The sequence below is a fragment of the Miniopterus natalensis genome, chromosome 5 (genome assembly GCF_054644295.1).
Source record: "Miniopterus natalensis isolate mMinNat1 chromosome 5, mMinNat1.hap1, whole genome shotgun sequence".
In the NCBI taxonomy this organism is placed as follows: Eukaryota; Metazoa; Chordata; class Mammalia; order Chiroptera; family Miniopteridae; genus Miniopterus; species Miniopterus natalensis.
In genome coordinates, this window is record NC_142085.1 from 56290646 (window position 1) to 56297217 (window position 6572).

A 6572-nucleotide genomic window follows, 5' to 3' on the forward strand; every position below is an offset into this window, starting at 1 on the left:
GGGCTCAAACCCAGATCACTCTGGTGCCCCGAAGCCGGCGCCCTGGACCACCCCCGCAAGATTTCCCCGCGAGCGGCGGGCGCTCCCCGGAGCGGGGCGGGAAGATGCGCTTCTAGAAGGAGCCGCTGGGGGAGCAGTGGCTCCGGGAGCCTCTCGCTCCGCCGCCCGCGAGAGCCCGCAGACAGGTGGCGGCGCGGGGAGGCGAGCGCGGTGCCCTGACCCGGCGCGACCCCGCGATTCCGCAGCGGCGCTGGCCGGGACCTGCCCCGCGTCCCCACCTACCCTCGGTGGGCGGGAAGGAAAGGCCCATTCGACCCACACCCCACAAAGCGGCTGTGAAGACTGAAAGGCGGCAGAGTGGAAATGCTTTTCAAAGCAAAACCTGTGTAAGAAGCAAATACCAGATATTACACTGTATTTTTGAAAAGCCATTTTAAGACTTGACTTACTAAGTTTCTTTCAATATACCTTCCGTTGTTGGAAGAGAAATCTGGTCATATGTCATCTTTTATATTATATCCTCAAAACTAGTATTATCATGATCAGGAATGTTTTCCTTTATAATAGACTATGTTCACACGTATTCTCTCTTCCCGTTGAAATGTGCTACCTACCCATTTTGAAAGAAAATTTCAGAAAAATCATTTTCTGTGGGTTTCCCTCTTCACTTTTTTCTGTATAAAGTTTTTAAAGACTATATTCGAGGGGGGAAAATAAAACAGAAATGAGAGGAAGAGGACTGGACTATGAAGTCAGCACAGTATTGAGATCACCCAGCACTGAGATGCCCAGAACAATTTGCCTTGTGTCAGAAACAAATTAGCCATAAAATTGGCTCAGCTGATGTAGGTAGGATCCTGAAGTTCCTTTTGTTTGTGTTGAATTTGTTATTAAGTCTTCCCAGGTTTTAATAATGCTGAACTGATTTTTTTTATTGCTCCGATTATATGTTTTACTCAGCATTTGTGTAAAGATAATACATCAGTTTTATAATCTTGTGGCAGTGTAAATTATTGATGATAAATATGTCACTTCTGACTTTTTTTCTGCAGTAGTAATCTTTTCACTGCAGCTTTGGGGTCATGCATAACAGTAGCTTGAACAGAACTGAACCATGAGACACTTTGAACAAATCACATTTATTTGCTAACATCCAGACCAATCTAAAATATGATTTTTTTTACCAAAGCAGATTAAAGATTTGAAAATGTATTCTCTATTTCCAAAGGTATAAACACATTTTACCCTAGAACTTAACATTATTGAACATAGATAAATTCAGATCACCCAAATATTCTCCAAAGCAAATCTGAATTATATCTTCAATTAATCACAATTTCTGATTCATTGTGATATTTTTAAGCTAACACAATTTTTCTTTCAAGAAATCATTTTAATAAAATATTTAAAAGTGAGTATGGTAGAACCAGAGATACAACCACATTTTCTTCTCACTGTATTAGTACATGTTAAAAGGCATTTTTGTGTTGTCTCTGTATGTGTCTGTGAATATTTAATTGCTAGGTAGATATTTCCTCTCAAGTGCAGAAAGTCTGACTATTTTTAGGTTCATCTGAATAATTTGCTTTATCCTTAGAGTGAACCTTTCCTTTGTTGCAAGTCATCCTTGTACTACTGGCGTTGACTTACATTTATACATACCAAAATACATTTGTGTAGCCATAATCAACATTACTTAATTTTCTGCTTAATGGAATTAGCCTCAAAGAGACTGGAAAGAACCAAATTATTAGGTTCATAGATACATACTATGTTTCCAGTCTTTTTCCTCCCCCACCTTACAATAACCTTCACTGGCAAAGCCTAGCAAATCATCTTTATTGTTAAATCCCTTATTACTTTGTTTCAGAGTCAGGATTTTCTTCCATTAAGAGCTAACCTCTTCTGATATAAATTAACCAATTTTTTATTTATCTTTAATAAAAATTAAAAGTAACCTCCATCATAATGACAACAGTAACATCAAAAAGTAAAATTTCTACAACACTTATTATTAACAAAAAGCTTCCATAACATTATTCCAGTTGAAATTTCAATCAGCCCACATTTGGGAACTTTGACTAGGTAAAAGCTACTAAACTACTGCAATTCTTCCATTCCCTTTCCCCCTAAGGCCCTTAGGACCCAGTGAAACCCCAGTCTCACACTTGGAGAGAATGTGAAGGGAGGTGTGGGTTAGAAAGACATTTGGACTTGTTTATGCTCAACTCTGAAACATGAAAACAATTTTAAAAGAGGAGTTAAGATCTATGTTTTTCCTTTAGTATTAGGAGCAGGTTTGATTTTGGCTCCTCACTTTTCATGAATATGTTAGACTTGTCAATTCCTATTTTTCGTCTTCTATTCCTACTTTTGTGATTACAAAGCTGAAAATGTATTGTACTAAAGCAAGTTGTCAATGATGTTTCAACAAACTCAGGTCATTTCTTTATGAATTACTTTTATGCATCACCAACACATATAAATTATTTGGTGAAAAATAATGATTGACATTGCAAAGTAAGCCATAAAATAGCACTTAGTGACATTTCCCACCCAGACTGAACTATAACCTGGAAGAGTTGCCATAAGTAAACAGAAGAGTTCACTCTGGGCAATTTCAAAGTATAGATATTTGAGTAAGAAGAAAAAAATTCTCAGTAGAGATTAGAACTTCAGGAAAAAACATAAATTATCTTGTTGAAAGACAAAGATTTCTGGGTCCTGCAGCTTATAAAATTGAGGGCCCCTAATTAAGAAAAAGAATATAAAATTAGGTGCAAAAGTTAATATTTACTATAGGGGTTGGGTGATAATGATGTGTCAATGTGGGTTCATCAGTTGTAACAAATGTACCATTCTGATGGGGGGTGTCGATAAAAGGGGAGTCTATGCATGAGTGGGGGCAGGGAGGATATGAGAGAAATCTCTGCACCTTCCACTTTATTTCTCTCTGACCCTATATCTGCTCTAAAAAATAAAGTCTACTAAAAAAGTTAATATTTATAATAATTGTAATTGCTATAAGTTTGTGTTCTACAAACAGAAGAATTCTGATAAATTCTGTTTTGCATGATTTCCATCAGAATTTTTAAAAAATATGATACATTTATAATTGTATGCACTGCATATTGAGTATATTCCTACTAAAAGAGATTTTCCTTTTTGACAAGGCTCAATGACAACCAAATCCTCTGCTTACAATTTTAACATCTAATGAGTAGAATTTTCTACAGAGTAGTTTCTGACTCCATACATTTCAAACAATATTTCTCCTCCACTGCCTACATACTTCAGGTGCCAGGCCTAATGAGATACATTCAAATGATGAATCAAGATGAATCTTTCATGTTTCAATGCTGGGTGAGTTTGCCACAGTGGGTGGAGGTGGAAGGAGTATTCCTGGAAGTGGTAACTACTATACAGGAAGTAACTGGAAACCACATAAACGTATCACCAACTCCAGAATGAATGTACCTACCACCCTCCAAATATACAGATTATTATAAAGAAGAAATTCAGTCATTCAACATCCAACATTCACTGAGCTCACACACACTATTAGCCCGTGGGGAGTACAAGGATGTTTAAGACAGGGCCTCTGACCTCCAGAAACTCACCTACAATCTCATGAGGAGAACAAGGTATTTCAACAAGTGATAAAACCCCAAGAAGAAATTGATCAATGTTATCAAAGATATACAGATAAAATTATTTACAAGTTCATAGGAAAGGGCCATTTCTTTTGGCAGAGAGAATTGGAAGAGATGGTAATTGAGCTAGGTCTGGAAACTTAAATAGAAATGAAAGAAAAAAATCCAGGTGGAATCATCTCAGAGCATATTTGGAAAATAGCATGAAGTCCAGTCTGGCTGTGGATGGAAATAACAAGTGGGAAAATACCTTTAAATCCAGCTACTAGGTTGCAGGCCACACGTTAGCAATATTTCCTTTAAAATGAGCTTTATTAAAGGAGTACATGAGTGGGAGACATTGCAATCTCCTTTGGATGCCTAATGAGGGGTGGGGAGAGAGAAAAAGAGAGAAATGGTTTTAAATATGCTCCTGCAGGAAACAAGAGGGTGAACTAAGTTACCATTCCTGCTGTTTTCTTCTTTCCTCTTTAGCCAGAATATAGTTTCCATTCTTGGATATCAACCAAACTTTCTTAAGATCTAATACAAAAGTTATGTCCCCAAAAAGATATACCTTACCCCGTTCTGCTTGCTCCTATATTTCACATCCTGTCCCACTCTCTCTTCCAACCCTTTTTTCCTGCCTCACATCTATTCTCCACACAGCAACCAGCAACCCTGTCCTTCTTCTTTTAACTTTCCATTCTGATACAATTATAGATTGACAAGAAGTAACAAAAATAGTAGAGAGAACCCATGTACCCTTCTCTCAGTCTCCTCCAATGATAACATCTATTTATTTCAATTACAGTTTACATTCAATATTACTTTGTTTTAGTTTCAGGTATACAGCATAGTATACTTTATAAAGTAATCTCCCCAATATTTCAAGCATTAGCCTCTCCCCCGGCACCATACATAGTTATTACAATATTATTGACTATATTCCCTATGGTATACTTTACATCTCCACCAATGGTAACATTTTACATAACTATAATACAACATCCAAATCAGAAAATTGACATTGGTACAATCCATAGGCCTTATTCAGATTCCACACTTGCATGTGTGTGTGTGTGTTCCTTCTAAAGCCTAGAAGATCATGTAACTTTGCTCAAAATTTTCCAAAGTCTTCATACCTCACTCACAGCAAAAGCCAAGGGATTGAGTCTACAAGGTCTTAAGTCACCTTCCTAGCCCCTGCTTCTCCAAGTCCATTGCTACCACTGCCTCCTCGTTGTCTCGCTCCAGCCACACTCCTCGTTATTCTTGGGGCCTTTGCACACAGTGCGTCCCTCTGCCTGGAATATTCTTCCCCCAGCTACCCCGGGGGACTCTTCCTCTCTTCATTCAGGCCTCTTCAGAGAGGCCCTCCCTGGTCTCTGTACAATGTAGCCTCGGCCTTCATTTTTCTATCTCCTTATCTGCTTTCATTTTTCTTTAGAGCATTTGTCACCAGATGATATATTCTATATTAATTTGTTTAGTTTTTGAAGTTCTTTCCCCACTAGAATCAAACTCCATAAAATTAGAGTCTTGTTTTGTTTATTGTTTACCCCAGGTGCCTAGAAGAGTGTCTGACATATGAAAGGTGCACATTAAGTTATTCATTGAATAAGTGACTATTCAATTTATACTGTAATGTTGAGCCTTTTGATGTATCATTTTATAATTTTTTTAAAACTTGCCCCATTTTATATGATCTATCCCCTTGCCATAGGTGCCAGGGAAATTTACATTAATTGTTATAATCTCAGAAACTGGATTTTCTGCTTAAACTTGAGCAGACACCTGGTCAGAATCATCCATTTAAAACAAGCTTTACTGACTCTTTTTTCCCCTTTTCTTCTTTTCTTTGTTTCCCTTCATTTTTCCTGGTTCACACTATAAAACATCAGAAGGTGTAGATAGTGGGAAACAGAGTATGCCGTGGGATTTTGCATTTGCGTAAGGAGAAAGTTTAGGCACCAACAGGTGTGTCCAGATGGTGGAGCCTGGGCCTCAGCCATGCCTGGTTGCAGGGGAGGCGGCAAAAGTGAGTATTTAGTATTTTTTATCATCTGTAGTGAGACGAAGTTTCTACCTCATAAGGTGGGAGGTTCCCAAACTTTGGAAGGGGTGCAGATGCCACTAAGAATGCTAACGGTCCACAGTAACTGAGCAGTTAAATGGTGAGACCCTCTAGCCATCACTTCCTGGGCTGTGGTTGCCCTCTGGCTGAGACCCTTAATTGAAAAAGGAGAATATTAGAAGTCTAGCCTCTCTATGTTGCTGAGGTTATAGCAGCCCTACCCACAGCCGAGACTGGGGCTGAGTACCTTCAGCAGCAAGGGAAAGCATCCACGGCAGCCTGCACCAGGGCAAGCAGTGGGGTTGGGGGCCTGCTTGGTTGCTGGGCTGCAGAGGGAGGGGTGACTATGGTCCCAATGGGGTCCCCAGCTCTCCTGACTCAGACTGGCCGAGACTCAGATTGGCCCAGAGCTGACTGATAGCCAGCCAGGATGTTTCAGCATCAGAGGCATTTCCAGCACGTTGATATGGGCGTTCCTGCCAATACTGACTAATCAGGTCAAGGGAGGGAAACTTTGACTTATAGGCTGAGTAGATTCAACCCTCATTTTAATTTCTGATTCACTGCTGGCAAGAGACCACAAGTATCAAATGAATGAATAAACCTGCCATACAAGTTATTGCTTTGCTTTAATAGAGAGGGAGACAATGTCCTTGAACATTCTTTGTGTTAGCAGGTGGGGAACTTATTTAAAGAACCCCTCTGGTGTAGTAGTTCTCAAATTTTTGTTGCAGGGGAATCACCTGGAAGGTTTGTTAAAACTCAGATTGCTGGGCCCGGTCCCAGAGTTTCTGCTTCCTGCAGTCAGGGCAACCTGAAAACCTGCGTTACTTTCAAGTTCCCACGTGATGCTAATGCTGCTA